Source organism: Danio rerio, chromosome 19 (genome assembly GCF_049306965.1).
Source record: "Danio rerio strain Tuebingen ecotype United States chromosome 19, GRCz12tu, whole genome shotgun sequence".
NCBI classification, from domain to species: Eukaryota; Metazoa; Chordata; class Actinopteri; order Cypriniformes; family Danionidae; genus Danio; species Danio rerio.
The window spans coordinates 44,137,006-44,150,342 of NC_133194.1; the positions used below are offsets into that span (position 1 = coordinate 44,137,006).

The 13,337-nt window shown below is 35.5% G+C and overlaps 2 protein-coding genes across 2 annotated transcripts in view; one reads left to right on the forward strand and one right to left on the reverse strand.

Moving 5' to 3' along the window:
* The window catches only part of trioa (trio Rho guanine nucleotide exchange factor a), a 784,286-nt gene that overhangs the window by 77,373 nt on the left and 693,576 nt on the right, over nucleotides 1–13,337 (reverse strand). The window lies entirely within an intron of this gene.
* Nucleotides 3,489–13,337, forward strand: part of dlx6a (distal-less homeobox 6a) — a 47,521-nt gene continuing 37,672 nt past the window's right edge. Inside the window, exon 1 of the mRNA XM_073930514.1 lies at nucleotides 3,489–3,562. The gene's annotated coding sequence lies outside the window, so the exon portion shown is untranslated. The remainder of the gene's footprint in view (nucleotides 3,563–13,337) is intronic.

Sequence of the window (13,337 nt, forward strand, 5' to 3'; positions counted from 1 at the left end):
CAATGACGTATCGAGTGAGACAGCTCATTTCCAAGATAGCATGCACCAAATTGCAAATAGCATTTCATTTGAAGTTCACAAAAACATTCACATGCTAGCGCAGAGAGCAGTTAGCGGCTAATGGCGGATTTGAACGCGTCATGAACCGAGCTGAGCATAAAAGTCATTATTATTACTATTAGAAATTGTTTGTTTTTCAGATTCATGATAATTGGGGATATTTTGACACACCCCTTAGTTTAAGATCCCCTGATTAATATGGAATATGGGAGAAAATCAAATTTGTTTACATGATACCTGCTTGAGTTTTTGCCCCAACCCCATTTATGCTCTTTGCACAAGGATCATACATGATAGGAAGTGCATGATTACCATATCGCATATTGAGCCATTAGCAAAATCATCTCAATTTCTGAGCTCTCGCTTTTTTTTTGTGAAGAGAGTATCAAGCCTCTCTTGTGTGTCTGTAAGTTAGGGAGAGAAATTTTCTTGACTACAGCCAACGGCTTGAACAGCTCGGCCAGTGACAAGCTTTTAAGGAGACCAGAGCACCATGGGTAGTCTGCAGATGAAATACTAGGGGGTGAAAGGGAAAGTAGTGATTTGTCATTAGGACTTTTCAAAGAATAGTGATGCCAAGGGTCCAATTTATGGTTTTTATACCCGCCTTCTACAGAACACACATCAAGTTCTTTGTGAGGAATAGAATTGGAGCTTTTTTTTCTTGTAAGCGAGCTATATGGGAAGATCTTGGCTGGAAATGTAATACATCAAATTTTGACATGTCTGAGAAAGGTTTTTTAAAAATAGGCTAAATGTGAATGATTCTTAACAAGGCTATTACAGTAATGCTACAAGCAGTGCTGACAAACAAATGAGGCTGATGCTAAATACAGTACTGAGTACAATAGTGATGTTAGTGAACATACAAAAGAATTTCAGCTGAATATAAAATACGCCCACAGAAAAGACATCAAAAGTGTGTTTTTAAATGTATGCAATATCCTCCAGTTAAATTGCCAAAAAAAAAAAGATATTATTATTATTTTATTATTGTTTATATTTGTGGGCCAACATATAAATGCAATACACAAATTCAAATTACAAACAACAAAAGAACAACTATATAAAATGTGACAATAAATATATAAATGCAAATATATATGAAGAGTTTAGATGCAAAAACCTTTAAATTCCATCAGAAATTTTCTTCTAAAATGAGCATTTTTATCAGGCTCCTCTGTGTAGGTTCGGTAAGTTCACTTTTATGGTATAGGATAAGTCTCGTCTTAAAAGTGTCTTAACTAAAAAAAAAAGGGTAAATTTAAATGGTTAGTGCGTCAGCATATGGTGCAGTAGCACGTCAGGGTGTCCTGAGTTTGAATCATGGCTCAAGGACATTTCCAAACCCAACCCCCCTCTTTCTCTCCCACTGTGCTTCCTGTCTAATCACTGTCCCACCTAATAAAGGCAAAAAGGCCAAAAATAAAATATTCATTATTTATGGAAATTTCACATGGCACTTTGAGGTGTTTGCATCTGAACTATATATATGAGCAATTCCAGCGTTATGGATGTGGCATTTGCAGTAAAATCTCAAAACATGAATTCACAGAGAAAGTATGTGTTAACATTATAAGGTAACATCTGTTTATATTTTCCAAAACAACTAACCACAGAGTTATGGGAGCAGAAAAAAGGTCAATCTGTAAACATTTTTTAGATTTTATATGAGAAAAATAAACATGCTTTATGAATGCGACGAAAAAAGTCTGCGAGTTTACAGTATTCAACATACTATGTAGAAATTCCGCACAACCCAAAAGAAATAACGGTAATCAAAAGTGTAAGAGTCAGCTCTCTATCAAACAAACATGATTGAATTTATTTGATTTGACATTTTTGCATGTATAAGAAAAAAGCTTCTTTATGGATTTGACAGATGTGAAAATGCCACTTGAGACAGGAACTTTTTTGTGTATTTTTGAAGCACTGTAAAGTACAAACCTACACAAAAAACGTTGTTGACGTTTGCATGGAACTGCATGGAACTTGCATGAAACTGCTCATATATATATATATATATTTATATATATATATATATATATATATATATATATATATATATATATATATATATATATATATATATATATATATGACATTACAATTCATAATAGACATTATAATTAATTTAAAAATCTATTCTATCCGCGCTATACCTTAGAAATGGTTATCGACCCATGCCTTGTAGATACACTTGTTAATTTGTATATTTGCATTCACTATTTACTTCTATTTCAAAATATTTATTTATTATTATCTGTTTTTGTCATGCCTCTGTCATTCTGTTGCACTGTAAAAGCTCTGTCACGAAAACAAATTTCTCGTTAGGTGAACATACCTGGCAATGAAACTCTTTCTGATTCTGATTTCTAATAACTTGTATAAATATTAAGCCAACATATGCATAAAGTTATTTTTAAAATAAACATATGAGTGATTATATGATTTTGATTTTACATTTTTCTCAGTGAAGCACAGTGGCAAAGTATAAACAAAGTGTTAACAGTTTACTTGTATTTTGTGGCTGGACTGTAATCCTAAAATAGGGACTTTTAATATATTTTATTATTATACTATATTTTATTAAGTTACTATTGTTAAAATGAAATTCTAGCTGTCTTTTGTAAATCATTATAAAATCTAATTATCTTTTAAAAACATAAATAAATCAAACTTAAAACCTCTAGAAAAGAATATTAAAAAGTGTGTGCAGTTGCCATCAGTTAAACTAGCAAAAATAAGCATTATTATTATTATTTCAATATTATTTATAGACCTACATATAAATGCAATACATAAAATCAAGTTACAGAAAAACAACCATAAAAAGGTGACAATATAAATATAATAATACACAAATAGGAAGGAGATTTTTTAAAAATTATTACAATGTCTTTATATATTGTAAAAGTGTGGACAAATTAGAGTACTTACAATGGAGTATATGCCGAAGCATGATAATAGGACTTTTAATTTGCTATGCCAATGCAAAAACCGGCGCGTTTAAGTTCTGTTTTCTTAAAAAATCAGCGATCTCCACTAGCTGAGTGATATCAAATTTAAAGTGGGTCTCTGATTGTACAAGAAGCACTGCATTAAGTAACATTTCCCCCTGCCATGTCTTTATAATAAGAGCATTTTTACACCAGCATAATCAATGGAGCTTCTGCGCTAGCCTGCCGATTCTGACGGGCGCGTGGGACGGCTTTTTGTCTCGTTTTACGCTTGAACAACTAAATGAATGCCGAAGTTTATTTAACTGAATGTATTTTAATGACAGTACAACATCGATGCTGTAAAAGGAACCGTGTAAAATGGAAAAAACGTTCACAATAACAGGTCAGCGGAAGTTTATCGGTATGGGAAAAACATTAGCTCGGCATATACCCAATTATATTCATCCCAGCATTAACCGTTTGATTACGTGACGTCACTGTCGATTTTGGCCACTTGCAGCTGAACTCATCCGAGGCGCTGGACTACTACAGAAACAGAGGTATGTCTCGACAAACTCTTAACATTTTAAAACTGCTTATCTCCACTGAAGACTTTAATGAAATAGACTTTGACCAAGATAGCACGTGTTGAATAATATCTGGAAGACGCTGCTTGAGTAATCAGTTACTTTAGACATATTATTTTTCAGACGATAATCTCTTATCCCATCCATCGTCATAGTTCTCTGTCTCACAAAGTGGTTTAAGCCGTTCATGTGTTGTGTTGTGCAGCTGTCATGTGTTGTGAATTATATTTAATAATATTGATGTCTTATTAGCTTTAAGATTGACTACTGTTTGCCATAAAACACACATAAAGATTAAATAGATTCAGTCCGATTTTCCCTCGTTGCATTTTTAACGACCGTTTGAAATTTGAATGTTGGAGACTTCCGGTTTATTTTCTATATCTATGGGTTATTTTTAGCTGGGCGTCACGGTGGCGCAGTGGGTAGCACGATCGCTTCACAGAAAGATGTTTGTGTTGAGTTTGCATGTTCACCCCATTTTTGCCTTCTGGTGCTCCAGTTTCCCCCTCAAGTCCAAAGACATGCCTTATAGGTCAATTGGACAATCGAAATTGAGTGTGTATGAATGTTTCCCAGTGTTGGGTTTCGGCTGAAAGGCCATCTGCTGCGTAAAACATATGCTGGATAAGTTGGCGTTTCATTCCACTGTGGTGACCCCAGCTTAATAAATGGACTAAGCCGAAAAGAAAACAAATGAATGAAAACTAAACATCTTGTGATTTTTTTTTGCAAATACTTTTTTTATTATATATTTATCGTATTATTATTCTGATGTATTGTGGTAATATTGACACACTGTTTTATATAGCAGGTATTTAAAACTGGTAATATTAACACATTGTTTTATAGAGCAGTTATTTAAAACTGGTAATAACACATTGTTTTATAAAGGCAGTTGTTTAAAACTGGTAATATTAACCGCTCGGTATGGGTCGGGTGTCATTTTTTGGGCCCAATCTAAGCTGTAATGCTAAAACGTTGACACTTTTTTTATTCAATTAAGCTAGTTTTTGTAAATGCGCCAGATTTGATTCCTTAGCCTATATGTAAGTAAATGAAAGTGAAGTGCAATAAAGTGCGGCAAATGAGTTCATCGTTTGCACACTGTATTAATTGATATTTATATTTTTTAAAAATCACATTTTAATGTTTATATTAGGGCTGGGCGATTTGACCTAAAATCTAAATCTTAATTGATTTAACATTTTAACTCGATTACGATTAATGAACGATTATTTTAACTTTTTTTATTTTATGCCCCCTTAGTTCACTGAGTACATACTGTATTACAAGTGAGACATTTTAGAATGAAAGGTGCATTACTAAAATAATTGAATGAAGCACACTCTATCTTCTATCTATGATTATTTATTGAACATCAATGTTGAACTCTCGTCACCGATACCAAACCGACCAATCGCAGAGCTTGTGATATGCATCGTCGTGACGTGTAGTTACATTTTTCAAGAGGTGCGCAGGTATGCGATTGTGCCGGACCCTATGTGTACACTCGATTCTGAAGTATAAACCAGCCTTAACAGAGCGGGGTCATGTGACTCCACACACGGAAGGGAAAGTAATTGAAAAAAATCTAATTAGAAAAACTAAATTGATTATAGATTCTGAATGTCGATTTCGATTACTTGATTAATTGCCCAACCCTAGTTCATATTTTAGCATTCCTGATATAAATATATCATAGACTATTTTTGTAGCTCTTTTATTGTTTAATCACACATGCCATGCATTTACTTAAATTGCATTTACTTTAATTTGCAATAACTTGGCCAAAATATTTTTTTTTTAACCTAAAATGCTTGTTTTTTCTTGTTGTTTGGTGGAGTAGAGGTGGCGCTTGGCTTCTGGTGGAGACAGTTACTCCTCCTACATAGTAGTTTTCTTCTGTCTGCCTGCCATGGTAATCAGCGCCCAAATCACCATGTCCCAATAATTATCGTCATCACACTTTTAATTTATTTTAATTTGTCAGCTGTTTGCAGCAAAATCGGTCACATTTATACACATCATCATCCTTGGCACACACAGGACAAGCTTCAGGGGATTCCCCAATCTTAGACTGGGTCTGGAGATAGCGTGACATGTCTGGGACAGTAGAACCATGTACCACTTGTTTCCTTTTAGGGGAATGGCTTTCTGTTTGGCCGTTTGTCCAAAAGTCTTTGCCTCAGGGTGCAGCGCCACTGAATAAAATGACAGAAGTGCAGAGAGTTTGAATTGTCAGTGTAGCTAAAAACTGTCCTTCACAGTGCTGTTGGTGTATGTCTTTGTTTTTATTTAAAGTTGGTTGCTTGATTGACAGCTTCATTACTCCAGTCTTCAAAGTCACATGATTCTTCAAAAATCCCTCTAATATTAATTATTATTGTTATTATTATTTTTGCTATTATTATTAGTGGTAATAGTAATAAAAGCAATAATGACTGAGTGATAATTTCATTTGAAACCACTTACAATAAGTAATAAATCAATATTTTTATAAATAAGTATTTAACATTTTTTTTTACATTTAATAAATGCTGCCTTGATGAACAGAATAATTTCATTCAAATTATTTAATAAAATTACTATTTTTAAAGAAAGAAAAAAAAAACTAACCCCAAACTTTTGACCGGTAGTGTATGTCAAAAAAAAAAGTGTATATATTTATATATATATATGTATATATATATATATATATATATATATATATATATATATATATATATATATATATATATATATATATATATACACACACACTTTTTTTTTTTTTTTTTTTTTTTTTTGACATACACTACCGGTCAAAAGTTTGGGGTTAGTTTTTTATATTGAAATATTTTACTGACCCCAAGATTTTAAATATTTCAGGTGTAAGGAAAATCGAATTAATGTCTGATGTGTACACAACATGATAAACCACATCGAACTTTCCTTAAAGGTCCTGTGAAGTGCTTTGAAATGTTTATATTTATTCGATGTTAATCTCGAGGTAAGCTCAACCAAAATATGAAGAGAGGGTGGGACATAGTGTAGCCCCTTCCCTTTAGTCAGAATAGCATTTTGTTTTAGCACAGGGGCGGGGCATGTCAGATACTAGAGAGCTTTTGATTGGTCACTATTTGATGAGAAACTGAAGGAATGAAGTAATGTGAATATAACTGTTGGTCCATGTAGACAGAGGTGACAAACTACAAGCTTTACATGTTTATATCAGAGTTTTACATCTTCTAAACACAAGTCTGGTCTCTGTTTTAGTGCACTAGCATATAGATCTCTTAAAACAAACAATACTGATACATCTTAAAAACTTCATTTTAATTTTATGGGACCTTTAAAAATGGCATAAAAGTTTTATTATTATTAAATATTTTAATATAAATTTTCATTTTAAGCTATTTCATGCTCTCCCTAATACTCTGCTTTCCCATTAAGCCATAAATAACATTTAAAAACAACCCGTTTCCGCAGTTTCCACACACACACACACACACATTTATAATGTAGTTTGGATTGTGCCATAAATGTGGCATCCTACAAAACCCTTCATTCTCATGATTATTTGTACTCGGTGTGTTTTGATGATATTGAGAAGCTTAGGTGGGTGTGTGTGAAGATAATTACATGTGATATCATCCACTGATGAGCACAACTGTGGCACTGTGCCAGTCGCTCAGACATTTTCTATTAAGAGAGGAGAATGAATTCTCCCAGTCTTTTATCTAGCATGCATTTGTTCATCAATGTATACTTTACTGCAGCGATTTGAATATTTTGTACGGCTGAAAAAAACTCTTGCCTGTGTGGCACGGATAAATGTAGCGCAACTGAGAATGCAAGCGTATAATAAGCTCTTTATGGCAAGATTAATTTTTTGTAGGCTGCCTTTACGACTTTTATAGTCTTATAAACTCTCTGCATAGTGAGGAATAGAAAAGGGCAAAGTTGTTTTCCTCCTGAGACATGTTCTCGTTTTATGTCTACTTGCCAACCATGCCTGACAATGTCGATGACTCAGAGCTCTTGTTTATTGGCTTGCTCAGAGGCTTTATTTGGCACATCATTTTTTTAGGATAAAGGAAGAGAGTTTGAAGATGGAATTTATTTCTTTTTCAACATCTTCTTGTGCAATTTGTTCATTCTTTCAAAAGCTGCAGTGCCCTTGTTTTGATGAACTTGGTCATCGAAAGTTCGACAAAATGCGCAATAACATAGACAGTGGTTTGAGTAGGCTCAGACAGGCCTGTCCTGAAAAGCGAACGAGTCTTATGTAGGAAGAGGACGTGACCTGGATGACAAGAAAACCTGCAGGACAGCAGTGTTGGCCCCTCTGTCTTGTGATTGATGGTGTTGATGTTCTAAATTGGCCTCAGATACGCCAAGTACAAGAATCATAATAGCAGGGTTTTAGATTAGTTCTCTAGATAGCACGAAAGGGGGAGGTGAAACGTTCCAAGAATACTACAACGCATTGGATCCCGAATGTCAGCTGGAGGCTTGCGAAAGACACGTCGCTAGCAAAGGATGTGAATATAGTGATTCTAATGTGGAGAAGTATTTCAGGGGTCAGACTGCGTCATTACTGCCGAACGGAGGTCAAAGCCACACACTTGTCCTCAAAGGCGAGACGCTGCATCTGGGCTGAACAAAAAGGCCTCTCAGCTTACTAATTGTTTGGGGAGCCTCTTTTAAGACTGCGTTTATAAATGTTCTTTGATCATTAAGATCGTCTGCGATTTTGCAGCATTATGACAAATCTGAATGCTGATTACCTGTAGGTATGGCATACTTTGAGTGGTCGGTCTAGTGCGTGATTTCCTTTTATTTTTATAGTGTTTAATAACATTTTCTCTCGGTTTGAATTCACACGCTCACCTCTGAATTGCTTTGAATAACTGTAATTCCTAATGGCCATACTGTGATGGTGAATGAAAGGGAAAAAAAAATGTGAAAGAGAGGGAGTAAAAGAGAAAGCAATTAATTTGAGAAATTATATGCCCACCTCGTGTATTTGTGGCCCATTACCGGGATGGGGACGATCAGTTTGGGAGACAGAAATGAGCACTTGTACTGTAGTGTGCAGGTATTTCATGGGCTTTCAGCACTGTTGAAGAGACTATAAAGAGTTTGAAATGATTAAACTTTGTTTTGACCCTGCAGTTAAATGCCTGTGCTTGTCCATTATGGCCAACCCACTATCGAGAATAATGGGCATTTTTCAGAAGAGCCAGGGAGTCAAACCATACACTACGTGGTAAGCAGCGTTAAGAGGCTGGAGATCTGTGTAATTAAATAAAACCCAACTGTTTTAGTGTGTACTTTAGAATGAAACCTAGGAATACTTCGTTTTAAATAGGCTGTGGGGCTACGCCAATGTCCTTATGTTTGACAACGCTAAAAGGGCTGTTTAATGCTTAGGTTTAATAGCTTATTCACAACACAGAGACAGAACCTCTGGCTGCTTGCTTTGTGCGAGAGTACAGAGGTTTTGACACAACACAAAACAGTGTCCTTTTAGTCATGAAACATTGCCTTTTTTACTGTATTTCTTTTACTAGTTTACTGTAACAAACAAACAAGGGCTGCATGATATTGGAAAAATCTGACATTTCGAAATTTTATATTTTATATGTACAAAATATATTACTATATACTGTATCTATGCAATTTCACCAAATAATTGAATAGCTTATTTGGAAAGACTTTATAGTCACACTTTACTTTAAGATTCAATTCTCGATATTAGCTAACCATTAAATATGACTTTTTCTTCAATAGACTCCTAATGTGCTCCTTATTATTAGATATTAAGGTAGTTTAGGTATTGGGTTAGGGATGTAGAATAAGATCATGAAGAGTATGTGCATTATAAGTACTCATAGGCAGCCAATATCTAAATAACATGCATGGTAAAAAGCAATTAACAGTGAGACTTGGTCATTTGTAATCAAATGTATTAATTTTGATTGATTGGGATGATTCTTTAGGTCTTTGTTTTACCCATAACCAAATAAATAAATAAGTAAAGATAAGTTACTCACAAATTACCACCTGTCAATCACTTTTTCCGCGGGACTCTGGCATGAATAGGCAGAGTGATCTGTGTTATTAAAATGGCGTCAACAAACTTGGTTGGTAAAAAAGGTGCGCAACCAACAGGAACCAACCAACAGTATCTGAGATTTTCGCTAAAGTTACTAAATACAAGAGTGAAAGCAAAAGCGATACATTCAAAAAACCAAAGAGTAGTTATATATCGTTAAATATCATGTTTAACAACTATAGTGAGACACAATCCAGCGGTACATCCTTGATTAAGTGTCCAATGTGCACTGCTCTCTGTGGTTTTGTGCTCAAAGCACCTGCTGACTGCTTGGAGCTCAGATGTGCGCATATGCTAGAGCACATGCCAGAGTGTGTGTGGTCACGTGATGTGCGTTTTTAGCAGTATAGTGTGAACGAAGATCTTTTCAGAATTGAATGAAATGCCAGTATGGACGTGAATCGTTTTTGTTCTAAAATGCCATTTTAAAACTAAGACGTATTAGTGTAAACGGAGCCTTAGTGTGTGTTTTTCATGAGCGGGTTGCTGCTGCGACGGGGACGGGGCGGAGGATTGTGATGCCAGTTCACCAGCGTGATATCTATCGTCCATTGGCGATGGATAATGGCATCATCAAACGACGAACCCTAATTTGTAAATTTAAATGTAAAACATACACTGCAAAGTCAACTCAACATTGCATATCTTGTGATTATTGCTGATGCATGCACACATTGCGATATCAATGCTTAAACGATATATTGTGCAGCTAATACACTTTATTAGGTACACTTGACAACTCAAGACAAACAGATGAAATTTAAAATGATGATCAGAATGACCCTTCGCAATCCTATATTCCATGGCGGTTTTTTGTCAATTTGTGCACTCCTCAGCGAAATTGTGAATAATTTCTGGAAAAATTAAATAACCTTCTGATTTCAGACAGAAACAGAGAGACTAAAGTTCAGCTATATGCACACAACGGATTCTGGATGTGACCGTAACTCTAAAATAAAAAAATTAAGATATAGCCTACAAGTACAGTCATGGGAAGTACTGATTCCCTAACATAGTTCCCAAACACATGCGAACACTGACATCTCAAACAGATAAGAGACTATAAAATGTAATTGTGGCTCTGCTCATCTCACTTGTCATCATCCAATTCCTCAGGTAGTCTCGAGTCCTTGCATTTCGAGTTTTTATTCAGTAGTAGTGACGGCACCACTGATGGTTGATGGTGAGGCCATTCACACAGATGCATCCATTCTAACACTTCTCTAGTTTTCGGGAAAGGATAAAATTGTGTATTGCCCAGCCGTTCTGGATACCTGCTGTCTGTGTTGCAAGTTCAAAAGAAGCACATTTTCACCTTAATCACTGATGTCTACTATGATGCCTGTCAGACAAATTGGCAGAAAGCGAAGGGGGGCACAGAATATCAGCATTATGATTGGCTGGATTGCTTGTCAATCAAACTCCCAGCTTAAAACAAATGGTGGTTTAGGTGACTTTCAATGAGGTATGGTTTTTTTTTACATAACAAAGTGACTACTAAGTTACTTATTCATGCACAAAGATCTCTAGGGTTTACCTGAAGAACAGAAAATATGCAGTGAGTGGCAATTGTTTGGGGGGAAAAATGCTTTGTTGATGCCAGAGGTCAGTGGAGACTGGCCAGGATGATTCCAGCTGATATATAGGGAGTCAATATAAACTCAAATTATGACTTATTACATCTGCAAAACATCAAATCTTAAGACAGATGTGCTACACCAGAGAAAATTGGTCACACTGCAGAGAGCCTTAAACTGAGGCTATACTCACCAAAAATATTGAAGATTGAAAAAAAGGTTGCCTAATCTGAGGAATCTGCTTTAGCATTAGGGACAGAATTTGGTATAAACATGATGGATGTATGGATTTATCTTTCCTTGCCTCAATGGTTTAGGCTGCTAATGGTGTGAAGGATATTTTTTGGCTCACATTTGGTTCCTTTAGGACCAATGCCAACCTGATTACACAAAGTAGGACATCTATGTCGATCCTGGAACAACATTCCAATCAGCCAATCAGATTTAAGGCATATGATTGCTTTTTATGTTAAGTTTAGGCTTACAGTTCTACATGATTGTTATACAACTATTATTCCCCTCTGATTTTGGGAAGAATTTACATTTATTGTTGGGTTTAGGGGTAGGGAATGGGTTTGGATTACATTTTCACACAAAAAATATGATAATCTAGAATGGCATAGTACTTGGCAAAATCATGACGTACTTATACTAACAGAGTAACACCACACACTGTCACAAATCTAAAATCATCACAAACAGGTTTCTTGAACATGACAGTATAATGTCAAACGGCCTTCACAGTCTCAGGATCTCAATCCAATAGATCACTTTTGGGATGAGATGGAAAAGGAGATTCACAAAACATCAAAATATTGGTGGCAACTACGTACAGAAATTATTCCAGTACCTTCTCGAAAATATACCACAAAGAGCTAAGGCAGTTCTGAATGTAAAATGAATCCTAAACGTACCTAATAAAGTGGCCACTGATTGTTCTCTTATTGTGTCAATTAGAGAACAGGCCAGTGACACATATAATCAAGAGGCTTTGATCAGGAAAGTTGAAGCCTATTCAAGTCACTGTATGTGTTGCTTCATTTGTTATATTTTAGATTTAAATGACACGCAGAAAAAATGAGCATCATCATGTAATTGATCATATAGGAAACAACTAATTAGAAAAAAAAAACAAATGACATAAGTATCTCAATAGGTCTTTATGCGTTTACAAGTTTTTCTACTAATTATCTTTATTAGCACTTGTAAAAGGCCTTGTGCTTGTTTATAGATAATGGCTGTGCGGCCTCCTCCGTCTGGAGTGTTGACGTGCTGATGTCTCTCTTGCCTCGGGCGTATTAGATTGGCATCCATTAAGCACCCTCATTGTTTACAACCCTCCAATCCCCCATCTTCATTTCCCGTTCGCCCCTCCCTTAGAAAAGAGAGATAGCCGAAATCTCAAACTGCATGATCTCCTCTGAGCGGCACTGAGATCCGGACACCCCTGACCCTGGCTCTATTTTGTGCATGTGTGTAATTTTCACCCCGCTGTCCTAGACAAGACTGCCCCTCCGGAGACTGGGATAATTGTGATCAGTCTTCACTACAGGCAGCCCTTCCAGCTCTGATAGTTGAAGAAAGAGCAGCTCGTGCGCATGCAGAGAGTCTGCGTCTGAACCCCGACCCCCCACGTAAATGAACGAGTGCAGCCACAGACAGACATTCATCCATAAATTCAGGCATATATAGAAATGACAGATATACTGCAGGTTACAGCATATAGAGCTATTATATGGCAGGAAACGGGTGTAATTTATGATGGTCTCCAGTTCTGTAAAAGCTAATGAGCTGTTTTTGGGTGAAAGTCGAGACGAACCAATTTTTGTTTCCGCATCATGTTAAATTCATTTTCTAAAAAGTTTTATATGGAAGTCATTATAAATAGAAAGTGATCTTTTATGAAAATATCAAAATATGGCTATTTTTCCTCAACATGTAAAATAAACTGCATATAAAATAACAAAAATATCACTCAGTTCATTTAAGATGAAACAACATACTGTGTTTGACCTGTTATTAAAGTATAAAAAATTCTATGTTATCAAACTAAACAATACCCGGCCAC